This window comes from Lissotriton vulgaris, chromosome 7 (genome assembly GCF_964263255.1).
Source record: "Lissotriton vulgaris chromosome 7, aLisVul1.2, whole genome shotgun sequence".
Lineage (NCBI taxonomy): Eukaryota > Metazoa > Chordata > Amphibia > Caudata > Salamandridae > Lissotriton > Lissotriton vulgaris.
The window spans coordinates 1620114316-1620128773 of NC_141695.1; the positions used below are offsets into that span (position 1 = coordinate 1620114316).

Genomic DNA, 14458 nt, shown 5'->3' on the forward strand with positions numbered 1-14458 from the left:
AGAACATGAATCCTCTGGAAATTAAAACCATTAATGGCCTTTGGCAGTATGTGCCAATATGTCATGCAGTGCCGAGTTGGGCAGTTATTTTTCTGTGAACTTTTTTTTTACGAATCTGCAAATCTGAGAGAGTGCACGGGCAAAGCATAGGTTTTTCCAACTAAGTAGCTGTTAGGGAGCAGGTTTAGTTGGGTTCAGTTTATCAGAAGATGGAGTGCGAGTGTTTTTGGACAGAGGTAGAGGAGCATCTAAACGTGTTGGGGGGGGGGGGGGGGGGGTAAGAAATCGGATTCTGTAATACATGTTAAATGTGTAAACGAGGGTGGATATTGAGTTTTGCTTGTTTGCCACGAGGTGTAAGTGGAATGCCAATGTGAGAGTTTGCAAGTGGTTGCGTTGGTGAGACAGTTGTGCTTGGTGCTTTTTGGGGACACGTCGCATTTGGTGTTAAGCGATGTTTTGGGTATGATGTGTTCAGCAAGAATAAGGGGCCGTCTAGGAGCTGCTCTTGTTTTTTTTTTTTTTTTACACACTTGGGCAAGGACACCTAGGTACAACTTAGGTGACACTGGCATGACGTGGCCAATGTATTCAGGAATGGGGCATTTTAAGCATCAATGGACAAGCAATCTCCCCAAAGGGCCATTATGGGTACTCAAACCAAATGACATGAAACACTAAGAGCCTCGCTCATTGTCAAGTTCTTCGGATGAAATGGAAAAAGTTGCAGAATGTGCTAAAAAGGACCAAGTTGCACAGGGGGCATTCGCTTTAACACTGGTTTTACACAATAAAAGCAGGAGGAAGAGACTTTTTGTAGCAATCGACATAAATCACCAGAAAGTGCGATACTTAAAGATTAAACCACTGAATCTTCCCCTAGTCCAATTATTAGTTTATAAAATGTCGAACCAATGCAACCTGAAGATAAATACATTAGCTTGATTTAATATAATCACATAATCAAAAGATGGATTTTTAAGCTGCTGCATCCACTAGACAGGTGGGGTAAAAGTAAAGAGTAAAACGCATTTACGACCATAAATGTTAAGATTTCTGAATCTCAAAGCTAGGGCTATAAAAATTGTGCACAATAAAATGCTGGAAATAGAGCAACTTACTAGATCTGAAAGAAGTTTAGGTCAGGACTAAAAAAAAGACAGCACATATACTGTATTGAGAAGCATACTGTTGATTTCCATCGATACAGAGGTGCTGGGAGTCCGCCAATTAAAAACAATTTGTTGGCTTCCCTTACTACACTTATCTGCCTGCTTCTCATTTATGCCTCAGCTTGTCAATCTTGTGTTGGTACCTGCCATGGAGCAGCGAATCCTTACTATCCGATTGGCTGCAGTTGCTGCTTTTATAGATGCTTTTGCTTCTTGCTTTCAAGCACTATTTATGTTTAGTGTGATGCACTCAATTACAGTGAGCTGTAACAAATGCGCAAATCTCTTTCCATGCACTATAATTCCCCTTTGCACCCTCCCCCCTTTACTTTAGCCACGCTGCATAGCATCACAGACCCCGGGCAGCATGGCTCGCCCCGCCCCTCCAAAAACCCCAATGACAATAGGTCACAAAGGTGACGCCTATTGGCTGTACTCATTTCCATCTGGCACAACTTTAACTGCATTCCTCTCCCATGTGCAATGGGGAGGTCTTGCCTAATAGCAGAGTAAAACAAGCATTTGCAATGTAATAGGTCTCGCATTTGCTAAAGTTAGAGCGGTTGGCGTTGAAAATAATGTTTACTTTTGTTATTTTTTTTATTTGCATAGCACTATTGTCAATGGTATAAAAAAAAAAGCAAAAGTAAAAAACATTGTCATTTTCAACACCAACAACTAACTAACAAATGCAAGACCTAATGCTTTGAAAATGCACTTTTGTCTTGCAGTTGTTGGAGTAGGAATTGGAGTAGGAGTTAATCTATACTACTATTATAAATAGAGAACTGTGTCCTTTGAGGCAGGTAAACTCGAAATGTACACCACCAATCCAAACACCCAAGACATATTTGAAAACCTCAGGGCAAGCAGAAGGACATAGGCTATTTTTGGGCTGCGCGGTAATTTTTAAAATACCGCGTTACATGACTAGCTCAGCTCGTCATCAGCACACGCCACCCGTGGGTGATGACGAGCTGAGCTCGTCATCAGCATCGAAGGGGTTAAAAATAAAAAAATATAAGTTGTTTAAAAAAATTTAAAAATTTAAAAATAAATTAGTCCCATGCAAGTAGCGCCGGCCGCGACGTCTGCGTTATGACATCATTTGCGCTCCCTGGCAACACTTCCTGAAATGGCGGCAAATCGTGCTGCCCGGGGTGTCCGAGGCTGTGCAGCTCTGCGGATCGTGCCCATTGATGGAAGATCGCGACCTGCTGGGAGGACTGCTGCGGCCCTGCTTGCTACTGGGCGAAGTGGCGGCCTGTGCGGGCGGGGCGCCTGGAGCGGGACCCATGGAGCGGGACCGGACAATGCCTTAGAGCGCAGACGGGGGTGAGTCCTGGAGTGACTGGCGCTGCTTCATGCGCGGGGAGCAGGAGGTAGCAAACTGAATTACAGGAGGAAAAGCGCCTGGAGCGGGACCGGTGGCTGAGGTAAGGCTCAGGCTCTCTGGGACACGGGCGGGAGGTTGGCCCTGAACAACGGCGGCTGAGGTAAGGCTCAGGCTCCGGGACACGGACAATGTTGTGGCGGGCCGGGAGTGCACGCAAGCCTGAAATGCTGCCCCCAGCCCCCTTCTGACCCGGATAACGCTGGGGCGGGCTGCTAGTGGCATTATAAATAGGGGACCCAATTATATGGTATTTCTTTTTTTACATTTCCGTCTGTATCTATATTTATTTTGGGTTTTGCGGAAAAAAAGGCTGAAATTAGTATATTCCACATTTAAGCAGTAAATGTGCACATGCTTGAATACCTACTAGGTACTGCAAATTTCAGTTTCAACCTTGTGCACACCTACTGCTGTTAAAGCCACTTAACTAAAAGTCCTCTCTTTTTTAGTCCTTTACCCACCAATCCACACAGCAACTGGCCTGGTGGTCATGGCAGACAGTACTTCGAATTGCTCAAAAAGCAATCCAATTTCAGTTTTTATCCACATTTACGAATGGACAAAAAAAAAAATATTTTATGTCTATCAGTAAAAATGGAAAACCGGGAGCCTCAATTATAGGGTGCAGTACCATATGTGGCCAAAAGAGGTCCAGTGGGACATCTTTTGGTCACATGTGGTACTGCACCCTGCAGAAGCGGTCATAAATCCACCCTACTCATAATGTACTACATGCAAGAGAGTACCACAAGCACATGCAAATAGCTATGTCCATATGCACAATTAGTAGCTTTGAAATGTGACAAAAGAATGATTATATTAATTTCAGATTAGGTTGTACTCCGTATGGAGCGGATGAAGTGAAACGGTCTTATAAATGTGAGATGTGCTAGTGAGCAAAGTAACCACTGTCATCATTGCTTAGGATCAAGCAGATGTCCTGCCTGAAGCCCTTTAAGAAAATAGTGCTCTGATGCTGCAATTAAAACCTAGGGAGTAACATGTGTTAAAAGGGAGAGTCCTCGTGGGCGGTTACAAGAAGAGACAAGGCAGTACTAAGGAGGGACTACCAAGCCTACTAACCAATGAAAAGCTACCATTTACAAAGGACAGGAGACAAATAAAAAGATGGGCAGAGCTTTATGCCCATGTCCTGAATATAACATGTCCCGAAGAGACAGTGCAAGTGCTGCCAAGGAGTGACCTAAAAAGGAGGCTTCAAGCTTTCCCTCTGTATCCCAAAATCTGTATCTTAGATGGTGGAGGTGAAAATCTTTGGGAAGTAAGGTTCTACCACAAAAAGGCATCACAGGATGTAAATACTCAAACTCTGGTGTGGATATCGATATTTTGTTGGAGTAAATGTGGCAGCAACAACTTTACTCACAAGCCAAACAAATGATACATTAAACAAAAACATGAAACCACCTCACCTAAAACAAGCTTTTGCAAAGTAAATAGATATGGTTGCAGTCGGCATATGTGTGCAAAGATACTAGAAACTAGGCTAGTTTGCAATTGCAGTTAAAACACGTCAGCTGGTTTTGACACTGCTTGTTTTGTGGGGACCAATGTTGCCATACAAGTTTATCAGAGTGAAAGTGGAAATTTGCAGGTGGTTTTGATAGTGTTAGAGATCAGACCAGCCTGACACTACAGTGTCCACCCAAATCAAACAGGAATGCAGCTTTTATTTGAGATGCCAGGTGGCCATTTAGGTACCAGACTGCCCATATTGCAAAAATAAAAGATAATAAGGCCACCATCATAGAATCATGTTTGTGCTTCTGTTAGACAAATGTATTAAAACTCCTGCTACAGTTCTATTTTTTTTTTTTAAAGTGAATCCTTTCAAATGGATGTAAGATAAATGAGTGAACGTGACCAAGTGTGATGATTAATTCTACTTCACTGGTTTTAAATAGCCCCTAGTGAACTGGAAGAGTAACACTACCTAGTCAATATCAAGACCAATGTATTTATACTGCTCTAAAAGAGTAACACCAACAAACACTGGCAAAGCCAAGAGATCGCCACTACGAGAGCTATTGGCTTTGGCAACGTGCTTTAGCCATTATGTAGGTCAGTTTGGCTGCTGTTCAGCATGGCTAAAAGTTAGTGGCATGGGGTGGGGTATATTAGGTGAATAGAACGGAGTATATTGGGTCAGATTGGTACAATGTAAATTGGGGCAGAATGGAGTGAGTGAGGAAGATTAAACTGAGGTAGATTGGGTGAGGTGGAGTAGAACAGGGTCAAGTGGAGTGGGCTATATTGGGGCAAATTAGGGTGTGGCAGATGGGAGTTAGAGTGGGTTAGATTTGGGTGCCATGTGGCATGTGGAAAATTAAAGTAGAGTGGGGTACAGTGGAATGCAGGACGTGGAGTTGGAAAGATTGGAGCGAATTGGGAGTTGGAAAGATTGGAGTGATCACCGCAACAGACAACATCCACACCCTACTCAACACTGACAATCGGCCGCCCAGATCCTGCATGACCTTTCTGCAGTCTTAGACAGATTCCCACCACACACTCATCGATTGACTATGCCAGATCAAAACCACAGACTACTCGCTCAGGTTGATGGGCAACCTACCAGGCGCACCCAGAGTCTGCGCCTCCTTTACCTTGCAAGCCAAGCACACCATCTGTGGCGTCGCCCAGGGCTCATCCTTCAGCCCAATTCTCTTCAATGTCTACATGCCACCACTCACAGACATCGTCCGACTGCAAGATGACATCTCCTACGCCAACCCCAGGTCACCCTTTCGCTTTCAGCGGACCCCACCTCAACGAAGACCAAGCTCCACAACTGTATGAGGAACGTCTCAACCTGGATGAAGGACAAATTACTGAAGCCCAACAGAACTGAAATTCTGATTGTTGGCAGACACCACCCTCTGGAACGATTCCTGGTGGCTGTGGGAACTTAGACCCCACCCCCAAAGACCAAGCCTGCAACCTAGGCATCACCCTCAACAGTAATCTCTCAGTGAAGAGTCAAGCCAATGCCATCTCCTCAGCCTGTTTCTACACACTCTGCAAAGTTTTCATGTGGCTCCCCGTCAACAGCAGAATGACTGGCACAGGCCCTCATCACCAACAGACTAGACTACAGCAACACAATCTGTGTAGATACCTCTGAACACATGCAGCCACCTGTCCATCCAGAACGCAGCCGCCAGACTGATCCTCAACCTGCCCTTAAGAACCCATATCACCCAGCACCTGAAGGACCTTCACTGGCTCCCAGTCCAGAAGAGATGCCAATACAACCTCCTGACCAACACCTAGAAAGCCCTCAATGACCAAGAACATGCTTACATTTCCACTGACCTCCCAGGAACCTCAGCTCACCTCGCACAGATACCTTGCATATGCTGCTGCCGCTCCAGGACGCTGCTGCAGCTCTAGAAGACGGTCCTCCCATATCGCTGCAAAGCCGGGAATGCCCCCCTCCCCACATTGCACCCTCCCTGACCCAGTCAGGAAGGAGCTTAAGGCCTGGCTCTTCGACTGATGCCTGCAAAAAACGGCCTGGATACCCTCATGTGACAAACTGCGATTTACAAGTACTACTTGTCATGGAGTTGAGTGGCTTATCATGGAGAGGCGTGGAGTGAGTGTTGGAAGTGTTGTAAAGTGGAGTGGTATGGCACAGAGTGTAAGGGTGTGCAGTGGCTAAGCACCAAGCTCCAGGACAGCTTTACATTTGACCTCAGTGTATGTATGCACAGCTAATGTGTCAGGATAAAAGCAAGATTTAAAGGCCTGTTTACAGAAAGCGAGTTTGTGGAAGAATACAGTAAATACTGTTTGAACAACGGAAGGGACAAACTCAAGCTGGACAGCCTAAAGCAAATACAGCCAGATAATGTGATTTACAAACCACAAACACAATGGTAAGCAAAGGGTGTAATGCATTCCTAGGCTAGCTTGCCATGTGTCCCCAAGATGTCTTTAGCAAACCAGACTGGTAGGCTGCGACCTAAAACGCTTTGTTAAACAGACCTAACATGGCACTGCAAGTGATGAAGGGACTCAGCAGAGTTTTTAGTAAAAGTTCTCCCTACTCTTCATTGGTTAGACTATTGTGCGGGTAAATCAATTAAAAGTCTAGCTGCAACCCCCACTGCAGCAGAAGACAAGCCCGGTCAAAAGATTTTTTGAATTCAAGCCTCCCAACTTAAGTCAAAGGGGAGCACACCCAAGGTCAGCCTTTAGTGTGCTTTTATAAAAATCGTTATTCAACGAACATCATGGATGGGTTACTCCCAAAGTGAGAATGCAGTGCAAAAGACCATGTCTGCTGCTATTAAACAAGTATAGACCATGCACTTGAAAAATGCAATCCCTTTACTACACCATAAATATTACATCAGTGCTTAATCTGTATAAAACAAAAAAAAAAAAAATCACAAGTGCCACATCCTTTCTAAAGAGGACACGCCGCTTGAGTCACCCATTGCCCTTGCATGTGCAGCAGATGACCGAACCAACATAGCTACTGACCATTGCACTCCCACATCTGTGACTATTCCATGTCACCAAGGGTAAGAATAGCATGAACAAACCGGTATTGCTCATCTTTAATGTATATTTAATTGTAAAACACAGTTGTTGTGCTTATCTTTAAAAAACAGACAGCCAACGCCACCATGTGGTGTACTGTCGATAGTGTCACTGGAGAATTGAGTGTGGATTACGAGCACAAAGACACCAGCTCAAATTAAGCACCTATACCACCAATGTGTGCTTGGTACATCAGTAAACTGTACTGGGTGAATGTTTTAATGAATTTGTACTGTATTTTTATCCTGTATAATACATTTTTAACTAATATTTTTAATGTTTTTTGTACATGTATAGCATACTTTTATGATTTTAAGTAATCGAATAAAGTGGTTTGACTGACTACTGGGTGAATTAATGTGCCTATTCGCTCAACAGTGTCAGCTTATGATGCTGGCCACAGACTACTCAATACTCACTGGTATGTGGCCCATCTCATAAGCCCTGTTGAATGTTTCAGCAAATCAGAGTACGTTAAGAAATGTGAGTAAAAACTGCGTGGCGTAAAAAAAAAAATGACAGGAGAGGCTCGGACAAGGTGTGTCACAGCAGTGACGAGCAATAAACTAATGACGGTGGTTATAAAATATATTTTGTGCTGGTTGTGGTGACTCCTAGACTATCTCAGTATCATTTTGCTTGCGTAGATACGAATATACTTTTTTTAACCACCTAAAAAACATTTTGGTGAAATAACATCAACGACCAGCTCTGTCATGTCTGAAATAAAGACGCAATAGGCGTAGAACTTATCACCCCATTTAGATGTAGGAGGCAAATTAGAGTCCTGTGACACGTGCGATTCCTTTGGCAACAGATTAAAAAAAATATGACGTCGGGAGAAGGGCGTCAACTTCAGCAACAAATTAGCTCCATGTAATGTGGTATAAGAAAGTAACAAGGAGTGTAACAATTAAGTGGATATTCTAGTAACATTAAAAGTGAAACCCAAACTACCATGAACGTATGCGGCAATTCTCTAAAATACTAAATTCTTCAGTAAAACAAGCAAACCAATAAACAGTGGAAATTGGAGCAGTTTTCGTCTAGAAAAAGACGTGGACATCCTGGTAAATTTATATTTTACAGCGTAACCGCAGACATCGTAGCAAACGAAGGGCAACATCTCAAGAATACAACTGAGGAAGGAGCGCTGGATAGGGAGGAGTTACTTTGTATCGAGTAAGAATGGTGCGAGTAATGTAGCCGCCGAGCAGAAAAACTCCGGTGTGACACCGCAACATTGTTGCGATCACAGTAACGCGAGCTGCCGAAAAGCCATATACTAACCGAAGCTGTATAAAGTGCATATTTTAAGCACTCAAGGTCTCTGGAGAGCTTGAATGACTGATCTGACACATGCGGGCCTAGACGGGCCGCTAGGAAGAATTTGTCTAAAAAAACAAAACAAAGTCGCCTCTCGGAAGGCCGCGGGCAGAGAAAAACGATATGCTGATTTGAACGCTATATCGCAAGCCCAGTGCTCCGGAAAACGCGATAGTAACTGCTAGCAAGGAGCACCCGAGGGGAGGAGTATCGAGGTGGCGATCCGGCGGAAGGCAGATGTAGTGACACACGAAACCTTCTTGTGGAAGAGTAATTCTATATAGACAAATACCCTAAAACAATCGATCTATATAAAAATACCCAACGCGCAGCTTGGGTGAATGGCAGACACTCCCAGGGGCCCTGCGGTATGCGCCAGCCCCACCCCGGTACCAGAGGCCACCAGGCCGGAGGAAGTCTGCGTTTCTGAATTGCGTGCCTCTCGTTTCAGAAGGGACCGATATTCGAGGTTTGTATACACCGACCGATTGATGGATTGATTTCGTGGGGGCGCAGGCACGGCCTGCCACCCGCCCCCGCAGAGCAGCGGCCGCGCCTCTCGCCGCACCCCTCCCAGGTCTCACTGCTCAGCCCCACCTACATTGCCCTAGCCCTGCACCCCCACTCTAGACGGTGGCCCTCAAAGCCTGCAAAGGGCACCGCACTCACCGCGGCCCGGGTTCACCAATGCTCACGAGAAATCACCGAAAGCAGCCGTAGCTTTCCGTCCTCGGGCAGCCTTACGGTCGTTTTCTTACTTCCGTTCAGTTCGTCACTTCCGCTTCCGGAGAACTCCACCCTACTATGCAAAATGCCCTATTGCAATCGTGACACCCAGATCACTAAAGAGCGTGCGCAGCCCTGTCCAGGAAGTACCCAACCGATGTTCATTATTGAGGGTATTCATAGTTTTTTTTCCGTGGTGACGTTTTTTGGAGTACCACTTTACCAATATAATATTGCCACTTTCTATGTGCATTATTAGGGTTGAAGGTAACACGGCCGCCGCCGGTAAGCAATCGCGAATGAGCAATGCACACCTTTAAAAGCACTACCACTTTCAGCTATAAAAAAAATCAGGAATCAAACTGAATACAAAAAAACATGATATTAAGGTATATTCACACGCTAAAAGTAAAAAAAAAATAGTCACGTATGGAAACTCAATTCTTTATTAGAAGTCTAATAATGCATGGCATTAAATAAATTAAACGAATTCGACACTTTTGACTTATGTGTCTTTTGACGAAAAATCGGTTTAAGATCAGTATGTTTTTCATTGCTATAGTAACTGAGGAGAAATTTGAAGATGGCCGCTAAATTGGATCATATCGCGGCAAAAGCCTCGTCAACCCACGAGGCAGTTTACTTCCCGGTTGTCTGTTTTCTCCTTCCATTGATCATCACAAGCTAGTGCCGAAAAGCTGGTAATTGTGTGAACGTCATCAGACTCATCACAGACGTAATTGGCAACACCTGTAGGCATTACGTCATGGCATTCTAACGTGGTTAATTAATGCCAGTTACGGACAAAGAGCTGTTCACATACAGTAACATTTCTGCAGAGTTCATGTTTTTTCTTAGTAGCCTAAACATGCTGTTGAATGACACTGAGGTTATACAATGTTGCAAAAGGTTTTTTTTGTAGCAGAGTGGTTTGAATTTTACCGCAAGGGAAAGGCTACTGTAATGTACTGTTAAATGCAAATTCTATGTCAGCACAGGAGGCTCCGATTATGCTTTCTCATTTCTTTATTAGAAATGGTCAGCAGCCAATTAGAAAACAGTAGATAACAAGCATTTGCAATGCAATCGGTCTCGCATTAGGAAAGTGTGAGCTATTGGTATTGTAAATGACAATTTTTTTAAATATGTGTTGGCTTTGAAAATATATAAATTAATAGCATTGTTATTCACAAAGCCAATCGTTTACACTTTCCTAATGCGAGTCCACTCATATTGGCTATGACAATGCTTGTTGGTAGCAAGCAAGGACAGTGCTGTTATAATAATAATAATAATACCGACATTTATAAAGCGCGAACAGCTACCTCACAAGGAGGTGTCCCGGCGCTGAGTGATCATTTTTCCAGGTAGGAATGGGCGGAGAAAGGGGAGAGAGTGTTTAGTTATTCTGGGAAAAGAGCCAGGTCTTTAGCTGCCTGTTGTGGTGCTGAGTGACGATGTGGTTGTGTTGAGTGAGGTGGTGGTGCCCTTAGTGATGTGGTGGTGTTCCTGAATGGTGTAGTGGTGTTCCTGAGTGATGTGGTGGTGTTCTTGAGTGATGTGGTAGTGTCCCCGAGTGATGTGATAGTGTCCCCGAGTGATGTAGGTACAGACACATGGGTTGGCTACACATAAGATAACATGCACACACGCATCACCGGGCATGCTACACTACTAAGCTATATGCACATTTAACAGAGAAAAAGAAGCAGCGCGATTTAGGTGGTGCGACCTTCCTAGCCTTGAGCAGAGAGCCACATTGGACGATAAAACCGTAACTAGGTTAAAGTGTCCCCAAGCAGCTGAGAGTCACAACTGCATGAAGAAAGACAGGGGCGGAGTCATAAACATGTTAGAGGACCTATAAAATATATGCATGCAGGGCACACTAAAACACAAATATGTCAGAGGACATTTGAAATATATGCATACAGCCCACGCTAGAACACGAATGCTCTAGGCGCTTTAGTGTGTTGAGAACAGGTGAAAGGTACAACAAGGGAATCCCCAAAAGCTCTGGTAACATTGTGAGTGTAGGGGTGGTATACTGTCTTTAGTGCAGTGGCTTTGAGGGATGATATCATAGGGTTTTATTAAGGGATTATTTACAGACGACTCCTCTTGAAATGAACTCGTTCCGAGTTACAGGAGGATAGCATAACCTCACAGCGATCACACAGTGAGCCAATAGAAAGCCCGAGATTGAAACTGAACATGGGGCAAACACTAAGGTTTTAACTGCCAAGGAAACAAATTCAGAAATGGGATTAAATGCACATAATGCTGATACATTCATTGGTTAAGCACAGAGGTATTTCACCAGTACATAGTATGTGTTAGGAAGTATTTACATAAAAAAAAACAATTGTTATGGATGTTTTGTTAAACAACATATTCCTTTACAAAATGTTTGTAATCGACACACACACATCACTCAAATAATTAAATCAAAGGAAAACAATATGTTTAAAGAAATTTCAGAGGCATAAGGGCAATTTCACTGCAGAACAAAGCGGGGTGGAATCAGTATTCAGAACATATAATTGTACTGTCCCGTTCCCTTCTTCAGCAGCTTTACAATGCCCTATGCGTGCCCGTGCCGGGTAGCAGAGGGAATCTAAATACCGTGCCTACTTGCCTCTGGCAGTTGCATCAAACCATTTATGTCCTCTTCGTGCCTCTCATAAAGGGCTGGGGGCTGCTTGCTGGTGGGAAGCAGGCGTGCCATATGCGTGCTGGGGCAGTACAGGAAAAACAAGTTTAAGCTATTGGCATTGTAAATAACAATGCGTTTTATATATGTTTCAAAAACCAAAAGATAAATAAAATGCCAATAGCTGAAACTCGGGTACATGTGAGACCTGTTGCATTGCAAATGCTTGTTTAGGCCGTGAGCACTGGTTGGAAGAATAGATGAAGGAATATTTGCAGAGTTAGTGATCATTAAAAGTGTCAATTAGCCGTAAGACAGCTCGTGTTCGAGCTTGTACATTAGCCCATGTCTATTAAAACTGTCAGAAAAGATCCAATTAATGGTTTTCAATGTCACGGGTTCACCAATTACTCTGTAGGGGGCGATCTAAGGAAGGCTTCGCATTCTTGAGCACAGCATAATTAGCTGCATCAAAGGAGTCTCCACTTTTGCACAGAAAGTGACTACCTCATGTCAATATACTCCTAGTATCAGAAGCTTGTGCCCTTATTGAAGATAATTCAATTAATCGCTGGCATGCAGCCTAATGTCCAAGCGTGAACACGTGTTATTTTCATATGTTCATATAGAGCATAAGCCCAGCGTGCATCTTTCTTCAAATAATTAATGACTGATTCAATGGCCAGCGTGCAGCAGGTTCTGGCCGGCTTTCTTCAGTTCTGTTTGAAGGACATTCTTTGGTTTAGGACGGAAATCCTCAAAGCTTATTTCCTCCCTTGTTGTTCGAGGGATCCTTTAAGTGACCTTGTGATGTGACCTTGTCCTAGCCCCAGATCCACCCACTTTTACATTCAAGGGTGAGACAGAGCCTTATTCTGGAAAAGGAGTCCCGTCCTAGCTCAAAGGGCGGTAGCAGGGAACTGAACCAATGACGTCACCTCTCAAGAATTCTAATGCAGAAGAACAGTAGCTTGTAAAGGGTGTCGCAAGCACCCTGCATCCAGTGAAGGAGATGACGCCATTAATTGTACACCTGCCTGTTGATTCTGTGGCGACGTAGTCTACCTTCCTGCCTAGACCATTGCTCTCTCATGTGTGTCATCACTTTCTCATGGTAACACATGTTCTTTCGTATATGTATAATCTGCAGATACCTCCTATATTGTGCCTTTATCATCCCTGCATGGACACACAACTGAACATATAGATTGTGTGCTCGCCTGACCTATGTTCACTCTATGTAAGGACCTTTTTGACCCTTATTCTTTGTTTGATGTTCCTGTGTCTACCACGTTGGTCTTTTGTGCAGCACTATGATGCCTGAGTCCGCCCTTGTCAAAACATCGTAAATAAATAGGTGGTCGGCCTGCATCCCCATGTCCTTTGTTGGGTCAGAAAAGATAGGCTGGAATGAACGGACAGGTGAACTATCGCTGCTGAGCAGTGTGGCCTCTGTGTGCAGTTACTGAGTACCTGCATAAGGAAATCCACGAGAACTGAATGACTCAATCAGGTACCTAACTCAAGCTCCACGCTCTCTCTGCTGTAAGCGCTCTGGTTGACTCAGAGTGGGGCTTATCTATATTGTTGTATTCTTTTATCAGTGTGTGTGAGCATGAGGCACAAAGGTAAAGAATACCCTAGACATCCATTCAATCAGAGATGCGAATGCCATAAACCGTACTATCCCAATGACCATAACATTCTTATAACTTATTTTAATTGTATCCATGACTCCCAGGTCAGTCTCTTAACGGGCCCTGGTTTCCTAGCTGTGAGACATTAGGCCCACAGTCACAGCTGTGAGCCCCACGTGGGGCAGTGTTCAGTTAGCATTTACCTGTCCTGGTGCAGATGGGCCTTGGCGTGTGGCCTCTCTGGATGTGCTGCACGTACGTGAGCCGTCATCTCCCTTGGCACTGCCTGTGCAGCTGCAAATCCTGTTAATGTTCAGGCTCTAAACTTTCCGCCCAAACGGGAATGCAGTTCCCCTCACAGTTCACTGGTGAGTCGTCTACTGGGGCAAAAACAAGTCACGCAGACACCCCCCATCTGTCCGATCACTGCCCAGGCCTCCTCTCCACCAAAGAGAGGCTGATGTCACTGAAGTCCTGGAGAGCTACATCCAATCCCGGCGCAGCCCTCTGATGACGCGGCGGGAATGGCTGAATCCTTGAGCCAACCACAGCACGACACGGAGGTGATGTAGGTGGAGCAGGCAACGGCGTCCCGAGGTTCCCGGGCTGCTGGCGGTGCTTCTAATGGCAATGTTGAAGAACTCTCACACGGCGGTGAAGTTGGGGGGTAAGTTCACACACCATGAGAACCTCGGGCCAGGAGTGGTGATCTTATTACGTACAGCGCTTTCCCTGCAGCGCTTCCCAGTTCTAAATACGCAGACTCCACCCTCCGCGCGCGTGTGTGTGTATGCATGCATGCGTGTGTGTGCCTGCCTGTGTGTGCCTGCGTGGGTGTATGTGTGTGTGCTCGCATGCGTGAGCGTGGCTGTGTGTGATTGAGAGAGGCTGTGAATGGGAGGCAGGGGATGTGCACGGCGCCGTGCGCGCCCTCGAGGGCAAATCTGAGACAGCAGAGGCGCGTGGCCGAACGCTG

The 14458-nt window shown here is 44.9% G+C and overlaps 1 protein-coding gene across 1 annotated transcript in view; it reads right to left on the bottom strand.

Annotated features, from left to right (window-relative positions):
* Positions 1–9379, bottom strand: part of YWHAB (tyrosine 3-monooxygenase/tryptophan 5-monooxygenase activation protein beta) — a 40405-nt gene extending 31026 nt beyond the window's left edge. Inside the window, exon 1 of the mRNA XM_086932549.1 lies at positions 9136–9379. The gene's annotated coding sequence lies outside the window, so the exon portion shown is untranslated. The remainder of the gene's footprint in view (positions 1–9135) is intronic.
* Positions 9380–14458: the final 5079 nt, after the last annotated feature.